The sequence below is a fragment of the Dendropsophus ebraccatus genome, chromosome 4, assembly GCF_027789765.1.
Source record: "Dendropsophus ebraccatus isolate aDenEbr1 chromosome 4, aDenEbr1.pat, whole genome shotgun sequence".
NCBI lineage: Eukaryota > Metazoa > Chordata > Amphibia > Anura > Hylidae > Dendropsophus > Dendropsophus ebraccatus.
In genome coordinates this window covers 13,558,301-13,581,026 of record NC_091457.1, presented here as the reverse complement: position 1 = coordinate 13,581,026, position 22,726 = coordinate 13,558,301, and the positions used below count along the sequence as shown (strand labels likewise).

The following is a 22,726-nucleotide window of genomic DNA, read 5'->3' as shown; positions in this document are numbered from 1 at the left end:
TAATGTAGTATAGATGTATCAATGAATATAGTATAGATGTATCAGTACATATACTGTAGTATAGATGTATCAGTACATATAATGTAGTATAGATGTATCAATGAATGTAGTATAGATGTATCAGTACATATAATGTAGTATAGATGTATCAGTACATATAATGTAGTATAGATGTATCAATGAATGTAGTATAGATGTATCAGTGCATATACTATAGTTGTGTCAATTAATATGTTACAGCTGTATTAGTACATACATAGTACATACTGTAGATGTATCAATAAATACCAAATAATGTAGCTGTATCAGTGGATATACTATCAAGTATCGACAGATATAACAGTGCCTATACTATAGTTGTATCAATGCATATACTATAGCTGTATTAGTAAATATAGTATACTGTATATGTATTTGTGGGTATATGAGTATACAATATTAATAAATATACTATAGATGTATTAGTAAATATAGTATATATCTATTGTGGGTATATGATAGATGTATTAGTAAATATACTATAGCTGTATTAGTAAATATAGTATATATCTTATGTGGGTATATGATAGATGTATTAGTAAATATACTATAGCTGTATTAGTAAATATAGTATATATCGTATATATCTTATGTGGGTATATGATAGATGTATTAGTAAATATAGTATATATCTATTGTGGGTATATGATAGATGTATTAGTAAATATACTATAGCTGTATTAGTAGATCAGGCCTCTAAGGTGAACATTTATCCTGTGCTGTATAGAATGATATGGAGTCGCCTAAAACTTTCCATCCCCCCCATTCCCCCCATGCTCAGCCGGCATCCTCCTCTCCCTTGGCAGCCAGGCAGGAGACATCTGGGGAGTTCTGCTCTGGAATGCACAATGTGACTGCAGTTAAGATGCAAATCTGCCATGAGAGCTGAGCATCCCTCCATCCCTGTCTCCTTACTGCCCTGGCTATGGAGTGCACATACATTGTGCTGCTGCTGCTGCAGAATCACTCAGGGATGGCTCCTGCTGCTCCAGCTTCTGCCTTTTGGCCATTGCAGCATTAGCCCATGTGTAAAGCATCTATTCTGCTTCATAAATCTCCTGCCTCCTTTGAAATCCAGGCAACCTTTATGTTAATGTGTGGACATGACCCCAGCAGGGCTTCCTGAGAGATCTGCTTCTGGTCACTGCAGTAATTACTCCAGAAAGCAGCAGCTCCAGCCTGGGATCACTCAATAGACTTCAGCATTTCATCATTGCCTCCAAATGGAGCAATTTATGTAGACAGGGGCTTTCACCCTGCACCCCCCCCCCCCTCTTATTCTTCTATGGTCACTGAACTGCCAAACTTGGGGCTGTGAATGGTGCAAAGAGGAGAGCTCCACCATAAGGGTCAGATTCACAGGATCCCTCCAGGGGGTTTGAGGAATTCTAAGACACACAATGGCAGAGAAAGCCCAAGTCTCCCCTCCTGCATTCCAGTACTGATTCACTCCATAGGCTCTTATAAAGATTCAACCAGTCTCTGATATGGGGACCCTAAAAAAAATACCCCCCTATGTATCCCAATCCACCAGAACCCATGCATATTTAATGCAGTTGTAGGCTACAAGTGAAAAAGCAGCATGCAAGGGGTTAAAGGGTTAACATCCTCCTCTATACAATGCATCTACAAAGCCCACCCTTGGGTGCAATTAAGAGAAAGGCACCTACTGTGTCAGGACAGGATCCAGGTGAACATCCAGGATGGTTTTAGAGCTGAGGAACAGCAGAGTGACCACAGGACCCGGCTCTGCTACAACTAGCCATGGCGTGCCCCCAGTTTAGTAGTATTCCAGCCCAAAGTGTTCATTCAACTCTGCCTGCAACTTGAGGCTAGGAAGGGAGGGGGCTCATCACATCCCCCCTCTCTTTCCCCCAAAAAATAATAAGACCAGATATGAAGACCTGTTCTGCAAACTTTTACTGTCCAAGGTGCTGAAATGATCCCAAAGCCGATCTCTCCCCCTCAGATGATGAAGATGATAAGGATGTATCCCTCAGTTTGCACCTGGCAGGTTCTTCCTTAAAATCCAATCCATCCCTGGTCCACAGGAAGCCTCCAATCTTCATAGTTATCCCCTGTGCACCAGAACTCTTCATCCAAATCCCAAGAAGAAACTTTCCCCCCTTTTTACCCAAAGATCTTATTAGATTTCCACTCACAGCCCAGTGCAGCTCTGCATGGTGGCTGCTGCTGCTGCTTCTTCTTCCTCCTCTTCTCCTCTCTCTCTCTTTTCTTTTCCCCCTTCCTTCCCTATGTCTAGAATCCAGGGATCCTGATGCCCAAACTCCAGGCATCCAGTGCTCTCCTCCTGCTCAGCCTCCTCTGCAATTTCATTATATCACAGATGCAGCGTGCAATAAATCCTTCAGCCTTGCTTGGAAGCACCTGGTGGATTGGGTTGCTTTTTCATTGCATTCCTGGTAGGTGGGACAAAAAAAATAAATAAAATAAAAATAAAATAAAAAAATAAAATAGTAATAAAAAAAAAAATACAATAAAATTAAATATTTTTTTAAAAAAAAATTCCTCTAGCTCCACATGGGGTGCAATAGTCAAAGTGGCTGAGTTGCTTTCAGCTTCTTGCTCTCATTCTCCATGGTTCTGCAGGATGCATTCGCCTCCTAGAACGTGCTGCTGCTGCTGCTGCCACAATCCTTCTCTTGCCATGATGTTCCCCATGATGTTCCTCATGATGTGTCAACCAGTGGATCCTTCTGTTTCAGACCAAATCCTGCTCCCTCTTCTTGTTGTGTAGTGTGCTGTGCTCCTTCCCTCTCTGCTCAGCCCCCTCCACCCAGGGAAAACAAGGGGGGAAACAAACAACTACTTAATTTTTTTGCATCAGCATCATCATCATCATCATCCTCAGCAGCAGCAGCATCATCATATCCACAGACCAGGTGCCTATAGTTCCAGCAGGGAATTGCACAATGCATGCAGCACAGCCCCCTTCACACTACAGTCTCCAGCAAGCTGAGCAGGAATCCTGCAATAACTCCTTATTGCAATTTCAGGATTTCACATCTCACTCCCTCCTTCCTCCCCTCACTCCCCCCTTCACCCAACCTTTTCCTATCCGCTTTCCCTTCTTCCCTTTTTTTTCTCTTCACCTCCCTCTCCCACTTTTTTTTCCTCCTTTTCTCTGCTTGTGATGAATAAAATACAATTACCCAATTACCTCCCATCATCTTTGCACTGATTGGTCAATTGCATTAACACTTGATGTCTTTGAATAAGGGAATGAAGCCAACTAGTGGTGTATGGCTGACACCTACCTGTCAGTGTGGGGAACTGCAGGGCTGGGAGAATACAACTTCCAAGCTGAATGGAGCAGATAAGCATGTTCATGTCTAAACCATTGGAAGGTGAGTGGCTAATATTGAGAACTAAAAAGTATAGATTCCTGTCTGTGGAGGACTAGAAATATCAGCATGACAGGGGAGGGGTGAAATATATTTCCCATTTTATATCTAACGTGGTAATATACACAAATGATGGTGAAATGACATAGATATATCAATAGCCTTAAACTGCACTCATGATATGCTGGAACTTGTAGTCTATCTATCTATCTATCTATCTATCTATCTATCTATCTACCTAATATCTATCTCCTATATATTATCTATCTATCTATCTATCTATCTATCTATCTATCTCCTATCTATCTACCTATCTATCTATCTATCTATCTATCTATCTATCTCCTATATATCTATCTATCTATCTATCTATCTATCTATCTATCTATCTATCTCCTATCTATCTACCTATCTATCTATCTATCTATCTATCTATCTCCTATCTATCTATCTATCTATCTATCTATCTATCTATCTATCTATCTAGTATCTATCTATCTATCTATCTATCTATCTATCTACCTAATATATATCTCCTATCTATCTATCTATCTATCTATCTATCTATCTATCTATCTATCTACCTACCTAATATCTATCTATCTATCTATCTATCTATCTATCTATCTATCTACCTAATATATATCTCCTATCTATCTATCTATCTATCTATCTATCTATCTATCTATCTATCTATCTTTTTTAGTCCTCTTGAAATATACTTTGTGTTTCCATTCCTTTAAGTATTTCTTTTTTAAACATCTGCTTGCTGTCATTGAAAGAGAAAAAAACAACTATTTGCAGCCCTCCTGTAATACCACTCTTGGCCACATGGTGTGCTGTTACGTTGATGTTTTCTGTAATCAAACCAAATCACAACCCTATTTCATTCATATGCATGGACAGCAAAGGAGCTCTCTGGCGACACCTGTTTTTTTATGGACTGTCTGATATTAAAGGGCTCTTGGAAATTTAAAAAATCATAGCTGATTACTTTCAAAAACAGCAGCACCCCTTTCTTCAGTTTGCGTGTACTATTACAGTATTGTGGAATTAAAGCGAATGGAGTTGACATGTAAACACATACAATCTTTGAACAAGGGTGGTGCTGTTTTGGGAAGAAACCTGCTTTGTTTTTAAATTTCAGATAATACCTTTAAGGAGTCCAGCTTGGATACTTTACTAATTTCCTTAAAAAAATAAAAAAAAATTACAGATGTTATTACATGACCTTTAAATGTTTGGTGGTCTCTGCCAAGCATAATATTAAATGGGTTATCCAGAATAAGATAAATATAGCTGCTTTGTTCCAGACACAGCGCCACTCTTGTCCTAAGTTTGGATATGGTATTGCAGCTCAGTTCTTTTAAATTGAATAAAGCTGAGTTGTAATACCACACACAGCCTGAGGACATGGGTGTCACTGTTTCTGGAAGAAAATAACTATGTTTTTTTTTTTTTTCTTCCTGGATAACCCCACTGAAACATATCTAAATGTAAAATTACATGGTGCCATCTAGTGGTAAAAAAAATCATTGCAGCATTTTAGATTTATTTAATGGATGGGTGCTAAAGATTACATTACATATATATTAAGTTATAATTTATATTGGCCACCTCTAACCTGTGAGGATCAATCTGCTGTGTAACTACTATTCCTAGCATTTGGATGTCTGTTCATGCTGAGCGTTGTAGTCTAACAACAACTGGAAAGGCAAAGGTTGATGATCCATTGGTTAACATGATAACACTGTCATATTGGATCAAGCTCTGTTCTTGCTGCTGGCTTCCAGTGTCAGTGTCATTGTTGGGTCTTTGCTTAGTAACAGGTAACACAGCCCTGGTCAGGCTTGTAATGTGTATGGGGCCTAAACAGGGGAGAGAAGGGTCAGGCATTGGGTTGTATCATGCCTGTTTATATTGTTCTAAGGAGCATAGGATGTCACCGAGGGTCTGAAAGTAATATAGATTTATAATTTACTTCCATTTAAAAATCTCTAGTATTCCAGTACTCCTCAGCTGCTGTATGTCCTGCTACCTCTGTCCATGTCAGGAACTGTCCAGAGCAGGAAAGGTTACTGACATGGAAAGAGATGGCAGAAGACAGTACTGTCTCAGACTGGAAGGAATACACTACTTTCTGCAGGACATACAGCAGATCATATGTACTGGAAGACTGGAGATTAAAAAAAAAAAAAAAAAAATAGTAAATTACAAACTTATGTACTTCATGACAGCAGTTGATTTTAAAATCACCAGAGTTCCCCTTTAAGAGCACATGCACACTCACCTGAGCGTGCATGTATGAGGGCATTATGGGAGTCCTCACAGACACATATATAGCAGAGCCAGGTCTGTGCATTATAATGATAGTATAAGCGGAGGATTTACCTGCAGTCATATGGTAAGAACACAGACAGCGCAATATGATACAATGACAACTAAATGAGCAGCAGAGCTCTGCAAAGTCTCTTCCTCTTATGTTAAAAGGTGTTAAAGAGAGGTCAGGTCAGGATAACCTTGGAATGTCCTCGCTTGTTATTATACACATAAGTGTGCGGCGCCTTCTTCTATCTCCCATTATCAGCTCTTCTAGTACGACTGTTGTCCCAGTGATCTAAAGCCGAACTCCACTCCAGCTGTGACCACATATACACCCAATATACCGAGTCCCCACACTGCAGAGCAGATAGAGCTGTCCATATGGGCCATAGAAGAGAAGCTATGTATAAGAGAAAATAAATATAGGTAAATGGAAAAGAGATTGTAAACAGTAAAAAAAATAAGGAAGAGGAATGAAGAAAGGGAGGGAGAAAGGAAGGAAGGAAGGAAGGAAGGAAGGGAGGAAGGAAGGAAGGAAGGAAGGAAGGGAGGGAGGGAGGAAGGAAGGAAGAGAGGCAGGGAAGGAAGGAAGGAAGGAAGGGAGGAAGGAAGGAAGGAAGGAAGGAAGGGAGGGAGGGAGGGAGGGAGGAAGGAAGGAAGAGAGGCAGGGAAGGAAGGAAGGAAGGAAGGAAGGAAGGGAGGGAGGGAGGAAGGGAGGGAGGGAGGGAGGGAGGAAGGGAGGGAGGGAGGAAGGGAGGGGGGAGGGGGGAAAGAAGGAAGGGAGGGAGGAAGGGAGAAAGGAAGGAAGGAAGGAAGGAAGGGAAAAAGGAAGGGAGGAAGGGAGGAAGAGGAAGGGAGGGAGGGAGGAAGGAAGGAAGGGCAATAGATAATAGATAGATTATAGATAAATAGATAGATAGATAGATAATAGATAGATAGGAGATAGATAGACGATAGATAGATAGGAGATAGACGATAGATAGATAGATAGATAGATAGATAGATAGATAGATAGGAGATAGATAGACGATAGATAGATAGGAGATAGACGATAGATAGATAGATAGATAGATAGATAGATAGATAGATAGATAGATAGGAGATAGATAGACGATAGATAGATAGGAGATAGACGATAGATAGATAGATACTATAGATCATGGGTCTCAAACTCAATTTACCCGGGGGCCGCTGGAGGTAGAGTCTGGGTGAGGCTGGGCCGCATCAGGTTTTCCACAAGAAGGGGACTGGGGGGTGACACAGGGGACTGGGGGGAGCTGGGGGTGACAGAGGGGACTGGGGGGAGCAGGGGGTGACACAGGGGACTGGGGGTCTCTGAGAGGGGACTGGGGGTGACACAGGGGACTAGGGGTGACACAGGGGACTGGGGGTCTCTGAGAGGGGACTGGGGGTGACACAGGGGACTAGGGGTGACACAGGGGACTGGGAGTCTCTGAGAGGGGACTGGGGGGGTGACACAGGGGACTGGGGGGAGCTGGAGGTCACTGAGAGGGGACTGGGGGGAGCTGAGCACACACCCCTCCTCCTCCTCTCACCCCCGGCACCGGCGCTCTCCTCTCAGCCGCACATGTAGCTCCTCGATCTCTGGAGGAGGAGGTCGCGGGGACTGCAGGGTGAGGTGATAGCATCGCTGAAAGTCCTGTAATGTCTGGACTACATCCCCCCATCCTGCTGAACAGCCCCAGGACTTGCAGCGATGCGAGGTGGGGGCCGCAAACTAGTGTCCCGAGGGCCGCAGTTGGTCCGCGGGCTGCGAGTTTGAGACCCCTGCTATAGATAGATAGATAATAGATAGATAGATAGATAAAACGAATCTTGGAGCGGCACCACCTTAGCAAGGTGTAGTGGGTGCCAGCGGACAGTCGAGACCACGACCAGGCTAGATATAAAACAGGAATCTCCACGGCACTCCAAATTCATCAAAATTAGTGTTTATTCCATGGTGAAAACAGCACAGCAAAGTGTCAAAAACAGCGACGTTTCGACGACCTCCGTCGTCTTTTTCAAGCGTGGTAACACTACATACATCAGATCCTCTTATACAGGTGAGTGAAATTAGTCCACAACAGTGATTGGTGCACAAGTGCACGTGACATATACTTGACAAACAAAGCATTTGTTACAGAAATTATATTATTGTGTTTAAGGTACAATATTTCTTGTACAAGTGCATAGTGAAGTGAAAAATAAATAAAAAAAATGCTCGAGCCAGACGGCGAGTCATGTGTCAAATCCAATGGTTAGATTAAGTAAATACTGATTGTAGCGGTTGCGGCTCACACCCAAATGATCCAGGAACCTTGGCAGCAGGTAATAAGAAAAGTTCATGTCCACACCCATCAGGTGTGGAAGCAAAAATGCATGTTGAGAGTAGTAGTACAATGGAAGCAAGGTACTTCAGGCCGCTCTATGTGAGATCGCATCACCCCAGTACACATGTGTGTATGGTACCGCTATCTCACTAAATGGAGCTGCCTATTCCCCTGTTACAGGATACAAAAGACGTATAGTGTGTGAACATTCACCAACATGTTGAAAAATTATATAATGAAAATAGTAGTATAATGGGAGCAGGGTACTTCAGGTTGCTCTATGTGAGGTCGCATCACCCCAATGCACATAAGTGCATGGTACTGCCGTCTCACCTATAAGGGCTACCTATTCCCCTGTTCCTAACTACAAGAAAAACGCATGATGTGTAAACAGTTACCAACATGTTTGAGAGAACATTACAGTGATTAGAGTAGTATAATGGGAGCAAGGTACTTCAGGTCACTCTATGTGAGATCACATCATCCCAATACGCAAAAATGTGTATGGTACCGCTGTTTCACCTATTAGAGTTGCCTATTCCCCTGTTCCTAACTACAAAAACACATGTTATGTGTGAACAGTCACCAACATGGTACTGAGACAGACAGAGAGTATGGCCTCACCCCGGGTTTATGACATCTCCAGTATCGCCTCCTCTCTTTATTCTGTGACCTCTACAGGTCTTTTTCTCATGTTTTTTCTTACAGGTCGCGGCTAAAAAAACGCCGTTTCTGAATGGTGGCTGTAAAATTTGGAAAATTCCAATATAAAGTGTTGACATGCATGCCTCGGTTCTTGTTAACAATTCCATGGGTGATGAGTCAGCCCGCCGCAATCCATCATTCATATGTATTATTATTGTCTGAAATAAAAAATAAATCATAGAATTTTATGTCAAGAAGATCAGAAATTATTACACCACTTTACATCATAGGACACCATAGAAAACAAAAGACACAATAGAAAGACATACTTGTTCCTATCTGTTCATATGTTTAAAGGTTTTATACTCAACATTTAGACCATTTGGGGTAAGTGCATCTGTTTTGAAAATCCACTGAAGTTCTCGTCTCCTTAATAATAATTGTCTGTCCCCACCCCTCGCAGGCATCTCAACCCTGTCTACAATCATGAATTTAAGATCACACTCCCGATGTCCCACTTCAGTGAAGTGTTTGGACACCGGGAGGTCCATCTTTTTGCTCCTAATGCTATATCTATGTTGGGTGAATCTAACTCTAAATTCACCCGTTGTTTCTCCCACATAGATCATGTTGCACGGACACCATAGGATATAAATAATATAATCTGATCTGCAAGAAAGATAGTGATTGATCTTATATTCCTTTTTTGTTTTAGGATGTATGAAAATGGAGCCCTTCACCATGTACTTACAACTGACGCATCCCAGGCATGGAAAGCAGCCCAGTCTACGTTGTGTAAGGTAAGTCTGTGTATCTTTTTTCTTATCAGATATATCTGTTTTGACTAATTTGTCACGAAAGTTGGTGCCTCTTCTGTAAGATAAAAGGGGCGGAGTTTGGAACTCTGGAATTTTGGGGAAACTACGTTGAACTATTGACCAATGTTTGTTAATAATTTGTCCAATTTTTGGTGATAGGTGAGTGTATGTGGACACAAAAGGAATACGTGGTGATTTCTCAATTTTCTGTGTACTGTTTAATAACGCATCTCTGTCCATTTCTTTTACACTTGATTTACATTCACCTATGAGTTGTCTGGGGTAACCCCTCTCACCAAACTGTCTACTCATATGATCCAGAGTTGATTCCAGCTCCTGTGGTCCGTCTATGATCCTTCTAGCTCTGATCATTTGACTCTTAGGTAATGATCTGATCATTTTCCCCGGATGACAACTCTTGTACTGCAAAATGTTATTACAGTCAGTGGGTTTAGAGAATAGTGTAGTCCTCAATCGGTTGCCATCAAGTGTCATTTGGATATCCAAAAAATTCATCCTAGTCTCATGTTGTGTGCATGTAAACTTAATTGTTTCGTCAACCTCATTCAACATGAGTGTGAAGTCATCAAGTCCCTTTTTGTCACCTGTCCAGATGACAAATATGTCGTCTATGTAGCGCCACCAGACCAGCACATGCTGGAACTGGTGTGCCACATAGATTTTGTCATCCTCAAGGGCAGTCATCACAATATTAGCGAACGTGGGGGCTACATTTGCCCCCATCGCCACGCCACGCTTCTGTAGATAAATCCGTCCGTCAAAACAAAAATAGTTATTAGTCAAATTCAATTTGAGTAATCTCATGACAAAATCCTGTTCTTTGGGTGTCAATGTTAATTTAGTGATAGCTTTCTCTACCATGTTCATCCCCATATCTATTCTGATAGATGTGTACAAACTTACCACATCAAATGTGGCCAGAATTGCCCCTTCAGGTATGTGTAAGTTTTTTATGTAATTCAAAAATTCCGTGGAATCACGTATATAAGACTTTGCCCCCACCGCAAGGGGTCTCAGAATTCGATCCAAGTAAATGGATATGTGACTCAATATGGAGTCCCTCCCGGAGACAATCGGTCTCCCTGGAGGATTCTCCATATTCTTGTGTATTTTGGGCAAAAGATATAACATAGGTGTTTTGGGATGAGAGACAATCAAAAAATCATATGTTTTGTCATCAATAATACCCTGTGTCAAAGCATCATGTAGAATAACTTCTATCGCTGCAGCTATTCTAAATTTAGGGTCACTAGACAGTTCACAGTATACATCTGCGTCTTGTAACTGACGATATGCCTCACTGAGATAGCTATCCCTGTCCATGATCACGATGGCACCGCCTTTGTCGGCCGGTTTAATAACCACATCGTGATCATGGGCAAGGGAACAAATAGCTGCCATGTTAGAACTTGTCATGTTTGGAATCACTACCTCCCCAGCAGCTGTACTATCTTGTAACCTCCTGATATCCTTTTTGATCAGGTCACAGAAGGTCACAATACTCGCCGGAGTATCAGGAGGGACAAAATCACTTTCGGTACGTAAATTAAGTGTTTTAATACTCAGAGTCTTAGATGCACACGTATGTGAAGTAGATGTAGGGTTATTCATAAACCATGTTTTTAACGATAACCTACGAATGAATTGTGTGATATCCAAATCTAATGAAAACCAGTCCACAGGCTGGCTAGGACAAAAATTAAGTCCTTTGTTAAGAGTCTCTAATTGTGTAATAGTAAGTTCATGTTTGGAAATATTTACCACGTTTACTTGTCCCGTGGTTTGCTCGTCGTCCTGGGTGTAGTTGTCCGACTTCCCTTCCTTGTCCTTTTTCCAAGTCCTGTTTCTCCTTCTGCCTCCTCGTCTTGTTTTCTTCCAGGGGTAAAAGTTTTCTCTAAAAAAGCTCCATTCTCTGTTGCTTGTCTTTGTACTGGTGTAGACTTGGTGGAATCTTTCTTTTTGGCTTTCTTTGTATTCGATCCGTTCTCTTCTGTTGTATTCCATGTATATATCTTGCCATCCGTGTAATCCTGCATGTCTCGAAACCACTTATGTTTCTTTTGTTCTTGTAACTCTTTTTTATGTTTATCGAGGAACACAAGTTGTTTGGTGAGGAACCGTTCACACTCCTCACTTGTAAGGCAGTCCTTTAGAGTTTGTTCAGTGGTAAGTATTTTCTCTTGAATAATCTTGAGTTGTTTTTGCATGCTCTTTATCTGTAGCAGGATGAGATCTAGGGCATACTTATTAGATAGAAGTTCATATGTTTGGCGTGATTCAGGGTCCTCCAAGGGAATATTGGGTTTGAGACGTGCACGCATCCCCCTCGGTATGCGCTGGGTCGTATGATATTTCCCCAGCGCCCCGATGTGTAATTGGAGATTGAGTCTTTTTTTAGTTAGAAATTCATAATTTCTTTGCAGGTCTAGGGTGGCCGGTGTGTCCAGATAGGAAGTGTCCTCCTTAATATCTCCTATGATCTGTACAGCGTCCCCGAGTGTAAAGATGGGAGCATATGCTGTATTGCGGTCAAAGTCCATTGTATTCTCTAGGTTCGATTCCATGTAACAATATGCGGTGTGCCTGCTCACCGGTCCTCACGTAGATAAAACGAATCTTGGAGCGGCACCACCTTAGCAAGGTGTAGTGGGTGCCAGCGGACAGTCGAGACCACGACCAGGCTAGATATAAAACAGGAATCTCCACGGCACTCCAAATTCATCAAAATTAGTGTTTATTCCATGGTGAAAACAGCACAGCAAAGTGTCAAAAACAGCGACGTTTCGACGACCTCCGTCGTCTTTTTCAAGCGTGGTAACACTACATACATCAGATCCTCTTATACAGGTGAGTGAAATTAGTCCACAACAGTGATTGGTGCACAAGTGCACGTGACATATACTTGACAAACAAAGCATTTGTTACAGAAATTATATTAGATAGATAGATAGATAGATAGATAGATAGATAGATAGATAATAGATAGATAGAAGATAGATAGATAGATAGATAGATAGATAGATAGATAGATAGATAGATAGGAGATAGATAGATAGATAGATAGATAGATAGATAGATAGATAGGAGATAGATAGATAGATAGATAGATAGATAATAGATAGATAGATAGATAGATAGATAGATAGATAGATAGATAGATGATTGATAGATAGATAGATAATAGGTAGATCATAGATGGATATTCATACAGTGTGATGTCTTGCTAACCTCTCTGCATTTCTCAGTCTCCAGAATTCTGTAGTCGCTGCCATTAACAAGGTACGTAGCAGGTTGTACAGATGTAAATATAGAAAGAAGGTGATGATATAGAGCCTGGCTTATAACCTATAGGACAGCTGACAGCTCCATTATGTTGGCGGGTGATGAAGGAGGATTATGCAGTAATAGTGTAAACCCTATCACACACCGACACCACGAAGCTGCCGCAGGCTCCAAGCACATAGATGGCTCTCATATCTGAAGACAACATTCTTCATGGAGAATCATAGGAAATGTTTAGTGGAGATTTATCGAAGGGCAGATCTCATTTACTAATTGCATCCCATTATATCATAGCAACGGGATCGGGAAGGGAAACCGTTCTGGGCATTATGATATATGATGTATCCAGCATTGTAAGAGAAGTGACACCTAAAAAGCAACATGCCAGAGGACACCAGTAGGGGCCAATCGGCTCTCCAGGTACCAAGGAACCTTAGTTCTACCCATAATGTGCCCAAAAGGAAAGCAGAAGACAAGTGTATTTGGAGACAATCACTTATCACCAGCATCTAATTCTCATGGAGGAGAAGACCTTATTTTCCAGATCAAGAGGATAAATATTTCTTGAGTCATCTTGTAATTTAAATTTGTATCTAATCCTGGTGCAAGTAGTAAAATGCAAAGTAATCTGTAGGTAGAAGGGAAAGCACCAGTCTTGTGTATTGAGCTGTGGCGTCGGCTTATAGATAGAGTCATGGTCCCAACAAAAGAGATGTTCATTTGTGTTAATGGAAAAAATTTAAGATGGAAATTCAGTACAGAGTGTAGCAGAAGATGTTGGTTGTTCCCAAAAAGTTAAGTGACAAACAAGGTACAGTATCCATGTTAATAAATTCATAAGGTTATGAACATATAGGTAGCCCAAGAAGGACATCAAAGAATCAGGATAGAAAACAGATCACTATTTATCTGGGAAATAGTAAATTTTCAATATGGGATGGGATTTACGCATAGAAAAGCCATATGGGAACCACCGCTATTACCTATGAAGGTTACTAAAGAGAGAATCATGGAGTGTGGAGGATTGGATAAATATGATATCACTTATCAGATAGATGATGTGGGTTCTTCCTTTTTTCAATGTAATAATGTGCTCCATTGAAGTCTATGGCCATGTTCACACAATGTCTTTTTTTGGCTGTTTAACAGTTTTTTTTTTTTTTTTTTTTAATGAAGGCTATCCCAAAAAAATGCTGTGGAAAGAAAAAAAAGAAAAAAGAAAAAAAAAAACACGTTGTGTGGATTTAACCTTTGGGTAATAATAAGCCATCAGTGGACACACAGTAGAGTATGGGTACAAAAATACAAAAAAAAAAAAAAATGAACGTTATTTTCCAACCGTATTTACAAAAAAAATAGCTATTTTTTTTTTTTTCTTTACCTGATCCACATGGTTTTATTTTGACAGCCGTAAAACGTTAAAAAAAAAAACAGCTGTATGTCTAACAGACCAGTAGCAAAAATGAATTGCTTTTTCAAAAAGATGAATCTCTGGATGAGATGAATTAAAAAATAGGGCAATAATATGGCTGTAATTTCAAACTAACCATCAGGCTAAGTTCACACACATATCAAAATGCTGTCATAATTTTGAGTGAAAATAAAAAAAAAGTTTAAACACTTGAAAAATACAGCCTTATTTTGTGAAAGCAGGTGGTAAATACATAAATTATTTGAAAATTATCACACTAGGGCAATTTTTTTGCCCCAAAATATCCCCAAAATACGGGCAAAAAAAATACTTTGTGTGAACATGACCGTACGTTAAAAATATGTTAAACCTTACGGTCACTAAACACAATGGGGGAGATTTATCAAACTGGTGTAAAGTAGAATTGTCTTAGTTGCTCCTAGCAACCAATCAGATTCCACCTTTCATTTTTCGAAGGGTCTGTGAAGAATGAAAGGTGGAATCTGATTGGTTGCTAGAGGCAACTGGGACAATTCTACTTCACATTAGTTTGATAAATCTCCCCCAATGTTTTTGAATGCCAAACAACGGGTTTTGTCCGAAGCTTGTGTGAACAGAGCCTTATGCTGGAAATTGTCCCATTACAAGGCTCCATCATGCAACACTGATTTGTCGATGTAGAATATTGTCTATCATGAGTGAATTCAAAACCTCCAAAAATTCAGGGGTCAAAAACAACCTAAAATAACCAAAAAAAGTAATCTATAATAGTTTACTCTACTTGATCTAGGGGAAAAAAAAGAAGAAAAAAACATCTGCCGTCAATAATAAGAATTTCCTTTCATGCGCGAGGAATGTTTCATGGAGTCAGAATGTTCAGTTATTAAACTTTGTTTCATGTCGTCTCCGTGATTTGTGTATTTGATACAAAGTATAAAACTAAGCGCAGAGAACATCCTCTGTAGATTCTGTGCTTTTGTACCGGTGGGGTCGGAGGTCATTTTGTGATAATACATTCCCTTTAAGCATACATTAAGACAATAATTAAAATTCCGATTCTTCTCCTTTTCGAGGCTTTTGTCGGCAGGCAGCGGAACATTCATTGGGAAAGTTTACTTTTTTTAATTTAAAGTTTCTGATCTGGCGATATATCAGCATCTGGTGCATCCAATCTGTTCTGCCTGATCTGCTGGTTACAAAAATACATTTTTGGACGGTTTTGCATGATAAGTGCAGGTTTTATTGAGTTCACATAATGACTCCTCCTAACTATTCATGAAATAACATTGGTGCTGAAATAATAAGTACCCTGATAGGTGTTTTTTTTTTTTTTTTCGCGTTGAACTAAATTCAGTCGTTTTGTGAAGAATCTCAGATTCTGGAAGGTGTCCAGGATGTTAAACGTTTCACGTTCTTCACAGGTGGCTCGAAATGACGGAAAGATGAACTCATTTGTGCTGGAATGAATTAGTATCGATAAAAAGTTTAGTATTAGTGTCTCTGCTCAAGGCTTACAAGGGCGAAGACTGAGGACAGGGACCCTGCGGCAAAAACAGGGGCGATGCAGTGTGTCCATCCTTAACTTTTCTTAAAAGGGAATTCCACCCATGCCTTCCCAGACCAAATTGTCCAGAAGCTCACTGGTCTTGCCCACCAATCTCCCTTGAGAATTTAGTCCCTTCTCCCGTGCTCCATTACTTTGTTGTAACTATTTATCAAATTGGGACTGTTTTTAAGATGGCGTCGGTCTGGAAACTATATCTCCCAGCATACCACGCGCCTACTTGTTAACAGGATTCAAGGTGATGCTGACTGCACAGACACAACTGTACAGGAGGCCTGGCCGGAAGACCCTCCTTCAGTGCTAATGTCAGTGGTGGGCTTGGCTTTTACATACCAAGACAAAGACCAAGTGGTTGCCATCTCCAATGGGAGGAAGGAGGAAAAAGAGTGAGATGGAGAAGACAGACTTGACTTTAAGCTCTTGTGAAGCCCGGGAATGGTGCAGAGAGCATGATTACTGCATATTTGAAAGACTGCAAGTATGAGATTTGCTTTTTACAATAATAATAATTTTGAGAATACCCCTTTAATGGAAAACCCCAGGCATAAAGTTAAAAAGGAGGGCAGGGGGTGGTGAGAAGATAATGGGTTAATGACCAGTCTCCATGTCCCCGCAGCATAGCATCACCACTCACAGTCACCCACCGATCTCCTTGATCTCCCGCTTCTGTGATGTTAGAAATGTCCACTTAGCTAGCCAGTGATTGAAGCGGGAAACCTTTGCAGCCAGTGACTGGGGCAGGAAACCTTTGCATCCAGTTAGTGGCAGAGTGGGTAGTTCCTGATGGGTCATGAGTACACAGGAAGTTGGGAGAAACATGTAATTGAGCAGTGGCACTGTGACTGTGGGGACACGAGTATGGGTAAGTGTCCCTTAATTGTTTTGTTCCCACCATGCCCTGCCCTCTATGATTTTGTACAATATGCACTGAGTTCTTGTGATACAAATTATATTATTATAACATGGTACAACATTTGGGTCATTTTCTACATGTAAAAATTTATTTTACTTGAACTCAAAAGTGAGGTTTTCTTTAAGGGTCTTTGTGAAGGACATGAGCTAAATGTAGTCACTAGCTATAGACTAGTGATCATAGAAGTAACTGGGTCTGTGCAAGTCTGTGCACATCTACGTCAGTACCCAATTTTGTCACGGTGAGAATGTATGCGTTCCTCGGAATACAGGATGCTGCCTTGCAGTCTATTTGTATCTGTATGTCTGTTCTCTAATCTCACTTCCATCTCCATAGATTTGTACGGACAGCATGTAGTTTTTCCATCTTATGGAAATTGATGGAATTGAGCCTTTTTAAATAAGGGACTTAAAGTTTAAGGGGGGAAGCGACAAGAGGAAAAAAAATGTATTTTTCTTTGGTAAAAGGTTTCTTATATTCACTTGTACTATTGATTTATGCAAAGTTTAACTAAAGGAAAGATAAGGATGGACACATCTTTATCTAGTCAGTTGGTCCAGCCAAAATAATTTCAGCTTTGCTTTCGAGGAGTTTATCAACATCTTCCTAGAGCTTATTGTTCCTTGTAGAACTGAATGACACCATCAACCATCAAAAGTGGACTTTCTCAAGAAAAGGTTTGACGACTAGAAGCCAATGTTACTGATCCTATCTGAATCTCAATGCAGATGTATAAAAAAGAGAAGGCGAATGTATTCTCACCTATGAGACGGCTCTCTTTCTCATCTCTGTGATCATGATATATAGAAACAACCCTGACACTAATTATCAGACACAAACATTGTGGGCCTGAGGTATGAGAACACAGTGGTAGGCCATGTGGATTCCATTCTCTAATGACAAGCCGGCCAATTCGGGAGCCGGGTGTTTATACGCCACAATCTGTACAAGGCTAATTAATCTTACTAGAGGCCAATCTCTAAATTAAACAATATCATCCATTATTCAATCTCCTGCCAATTACTTCATCATGATAAACCCAAATTATCCGCAGCTTCCCTCCCCCCCCCCCTTCGCAGCAATGCATCATTGTAAATTTATGTTGTGTCAACAACAGTCTTGATGGAAAGAAGAATTGTGTATATTCATTATAATAGCATTGATTGCATAGAGGTGACGGAGATCCTGCTGTATGTACTGCTGGGAAAGATTGACAGGAGTGTGTGATATTGCCTGGTGTCTTGCAGGGTAGCAGAGTTGAGTTTTAAAGGGAACCTCTTGCCAATTTAACGCTGCTTGAACAACATCTAGTTGCACCTGCCTGTACTGCTGGCCTTGAAGAGAGATGAGTGAACTTTGAATATGTTTGAGTCCGTCCAAACCCAAACTCTTGGTGGCTCAAGAAGTTGGAGGCAGCCTTAGGGAGTCCTATGGCCTATGGCTGTATCCATGTTTTCCAAGCAGTTTTAGGGCTGCATGCAACTTCTTCTGCCACCGGTAAGCAAATGCCAGGAGTTTAGGTTTTTATGAACCTGAAAATACTGAAAGTTCGCTCATCTCTAGTCTTGACTAATAAATCTCTTCCTATACCTAAACAGGGAGAGATGTATTAGCCAAGACCAGCAGGGCAGGGAAAATTTGATGGGGGTTCAGGCAGCTTCAAAGTGATAGGTTCCCTTTAGGCATTTGTTGGGCCAACAGCCATCTTGCTAACCACAAACAATAAACATTAATACATGCTCAGCTGAGCTGTCAATTGGAGGGGAGCGCTATCGTCTCTAGAAACAAATGGAGTAGACATTTTTATTCCAATATGCAGATCCTGCTCTCCTCTAGAGTAGATTGGAAGGCCACCATACACATGTAATGGTTGACGGGTCGCACAGAAATAATTGGGATTGGCCCAAACTTACAGTTGACCCAAGTATGACCCAAAGTGTGTTGTGAGATGAACAAATAATAATAATAATAATAATAATAATAATATAAAAACAACAACAAAAACACATTATTTTGTGGCACTCTGTTGGGGATTTTTATATGTAGCCACCTGGTGTTTGTTATGTCTGTTGACGTCAGCTTAGTGTTTGGCAATAATACTGAGGTGTGGCAATTCCTTTGCACTAAATGGAGTGGCACAGAGGGACAAGTTATCCAATCAGAAAATTCAGTTCAGCACCTTTCTCCTTTACATCAAGTTACTAGCAATACATGTCTATGGAGGGGGAGGAAGAGAATAGGAAGGGGAATAACTGGGAACACACACAAGGCATACTAAAGCTATAGTAAGCAGCCTTAAAAGAAAACTATCACTATCGGTAGCCACTTCATCTTACCGTACTGGTGCAGTTCTTCTGAAGCTTTTAAGTCTTGTGGGTTTAGTGAAATTTGATCCTATACAATATGCAAATTAACTTGTTAGGAGCACCTAGGGGCGTTTCTTGGCCCCTCTGAGTCCCCTTCGGTCCGCCCACCAAGTCACATGCTCATGCCTACTTATGCATAAGCAGCCAGGCTGGAATATGCATCAGGAGACGTGAGTTTCTGAGATGGGGGTGCTTTCTGGTTGGGCGAGGAAATAAAATAAAATGAAATATGTAGGGTATATGATGGCCAGATATAGTGTTCTTCCTCAGGTATACACACATAGCAACTTATTCTCAACCCCCAAAGATACCAGAGCTCAGTACCATTCCCATGCCCCCCTTGATGGGACAGATAGTCGCGGTCACAGTTGATGTAACATTACTCACTAACACAGTGTAGTCGCTTCCCGGGGGATGATTTAATACATATGCTGAGGTCACATGACTTAGCAGCATATTACAGAATAGTATTAATATTAAATAAGAAAACAAATCTCTCCGGGCCAGCGAAGCGACGGCTTTTGTGGAGGAATAATGACTGGGAGACTGTGCACCATTAAGCTGCTAGTTTGTCGAATACAGAATTAAAAATAACGTTTCATTGAAATCGTGGATGAGTATTCACAGATTACCCGGCACACTATGAGAAATGGCAGCGTCCCCAGCACCAATTTACAACAGTGACATTGCCATGAGCGGCGAGATAACGGTAATAATTGGATATTAATAATCATTTTCTAGGTATTTTTTGGCACCTAAGAACAAAACCAGCAAATTATTCAAATTGATATCTAAAGTGCCTCTTTACCTATTACTAATGCTTCTGTAGGTTCGGAAATGTTCCTGCTCCAGATCAGAGCTGCAGTTTGTGCTTCAGAGCTGTTCCTCCAGTCAATGGAGGCTATAGGAATCGTCTATCATTAAAGGAGAAGTCGGCGAGGGGACTTTCTTTTAAGAAGGCAAGTGAAGGGGGGAACATAAAAAAACAAGCTTTACTCACCTCTTCCTATGTTTCTCCAGCATTTGATCACTGCTTCGGGACCCCTGCTGGGCTCCAGAATCTTCTCCTGATGTCATGACCTGCTAAACCAATCAGGGACTGGGGCAGGACACTGCAGCAGTCACTGATTGGCTGAGCAGGCAATATATCAGCCAGGAAGTCCTGATGATGTAACGAACAGGGGGAATATGCCTTCCAGTGGGGGTTCAACTTACAGAAACCCTACTGTGTTGATTCAGAGCAAGGCAAAAACCTTTATGAGGCAGATGCCAATTGACCCATCACAAGGAGAATTTTTTTTTCCCCCCACTCCAAAATGGCAATGAGAATAACATCCTATCAGAGAATATAATATTACAAGTTATGGGCACTAAATTTCATGTGATAGAACACTTAGGAAAGCTGTCTGTGTCAGGAGTGCTTCAACCCTGGCACAGTGTAGCAGAACGAATGAAGATTGACAGTTATCGACTCTTACTCTGCTACACCATGCCACGGCTTCATGATTACTGACACAGACAGCTTCCCCCAATGTAATGTCTATTCTAATGCATTAAAATAGACATTAGAGAAGGCTCAGTATGACTAGCAATATGTAGCTGTAAAAATGTAGAAATGTAACAAAAAAATATGTTTATTTGCAGAAATACCCCGTTAGGCTCCCTCCGCACTTCAGAAAAATTGTATTTCTGATAAGAAATCTGGATAGATTTTGTGACCCATATCGGGCACGGACACCCTTCAGGATTTTTTTCTGAAGGCTGTCCATGCTGGAAAACAGGCATGGAAATTATAGGTCAAGTCCTATAATTGTACGGAGTTCTGGCGCGGATGCCCCATAGAGGCATCTGGAATTCCAGACAACTTTAGATGCACTTCTAGAAACTGTCTGGAATTCTAGAGGCATTGCTTGGCAGCCTGGGTCAGTGACTGCACCTGGACAAGTGCTTCTGGTTGCTGACACTGGCTTTTTAATTGTACATGCTCCTAATTAGGGACACACACAGTTAAATGCGGCTCTGTGTTTGTCATGGCCTGTCAGCCAGTGTCTCGGATTGCAGATCAGTCCTCTGTAGGCAGCTTATATCTGAAAGAAACACCAGATATAGTTGAATCTATGAGCCCAAAAGTGAAGGAGCTGTGGTCTAGGGTAACTCACCTGTCTAGAGACCAGCAGCAGGTCTTTCTTTGGTTCGTATCCCCTTTAGGTCTTTATTGGGTTTTTTTTTGTTTTTTTTCTTTTTTTTTCTATTATTGTATCATTTTTAAAAGTGCAAAGAATTTTCAATCAGGTCCAAATTTGTTTTAAAATTTGTTTTTGTAATACTATCATGTGAAAAATAAAAAATAAATATGTTTTTTTTTTTCTTCTAATCATTGTAATAAGAATAAAAAAAACTAAAGTTATTTAAACCTGATTGGGAATACTTCGCACTGTTAAAAAACATACAATAATGAGGAAAAAAGAAAGACCTAGATTTAATTTCTAGCTGGAGATTCGAACCAAAGAAAGACCTGCTTCTGGTCTCTAGACAACCACTGCTCCAACACAGACTAGGACGTTCAACTATATCTAATTGCAGGTCAGTCCTCTGGTGGCAGATATTGACTGACAGCTGAGTGTGTAGGAGGCTGGGCAGCATTGATTATTTATGAAGAAGGGACAGGAGGAAGGAGGGGTGAGGTGTGCTGGAGTGCAGCACAAACGCTTAGCTACAACTCCTCTTTGACTAGGAGGAGACCTGAGATTGTGAATAATCTTTTCCACCAACACATTACCAAAAGGTACCATGCTCACTAGGGGACCGCCAGTTACAGCACACTGTCAACACCTCAGTACATTCTTCTCTACTGTATTCACAGAGGAGAATTTCATAACAGACATGGAATAATCCTATAACATGACTAAGGATAATGTAAATGCTCAAAACAATTTCACCAGCCTAACACAACAAGAAGTGGGGTGAGGCCTCAAAAAATAAAATCCACAAGTCACCAGGCCCAGAAGGTATCCATTTAGTTTTTTGAAGGAACTAAGTATTGTGTAAGACAAACCCTTATTCCTAATATTTAAAGATTCTATGATGTGGTACCAGTATTCAAGAAGGAATCAAGAAGTGATCCTGTAAACTATAGGCCTGTAAGTCTAACATCTAAAATGGGTTAAGTATTAAAGGGGTTTGTAAGAGATGCTATACTGGAGTATCTTAATGAAAATAATCTTATAACGCAGCACAAGCATGGATTTCTGAGGGATCGGTTCTGTCAAACTAATCTGATCGGCTTCTATAAAGAGGTAAGTTATAGACTGGACCGGGGGAGGCTGTGGATGTTGTGTATCTGGACTTTTTTAAAGGCATTTGATGCTGTGCCGCATGAAAGGTTGGTCTACAAAATGAGAATGCTGGGACTAGGGGAAAACATATGCAAATAGGTAAGTAACTGGTTGTGTGATAGAAAACAGAGGGTGGTCATTGATGGAACATATTCAGATTGGGTTTTAGTTACTAGTGGGGTACCACAGGGGTCAGTGTTGGGTCCACTTCTTTTCAATATTTTTTTATTAATGATCTTGTAGAAGGGTTACAAAGTAGAATCTCCATTTTTGCAGATGATACTAAACTGGGTAAAGTAATCAGCACAGAGG

The 22,726-nt window shown here is 40.8% G+C and overlaps 1 protein-coding gene across 2 annotated transcripts in view; it reads right to left on the bottom strand.

The window, feature by feature from the left end:
- The window catches only part of LRRC4C (leucine rich repeat containing 4C), a 148,025-nt gene extending 128,057 nt beyond the window's left edge, over nt 1–19,968 (bottom strand). The window contains exon 1 of one of the 2 annotated variants that reach the window (XM_069968091.1): nt 19,888–19,968. The gene's annotated coding sequence lies outside the window, so the exon portion shown is untranslated. Of the gene's footprint in view, nt 1–1,709; nt 3,036–19,887 lie in introns of those variants that run through there. The other variant, XM_069968090.1, reaches the window with a different exon arrangement.
- Between the last annotated feature and the right edge of the window lie 2,758 nt (nt 19,969–22,726).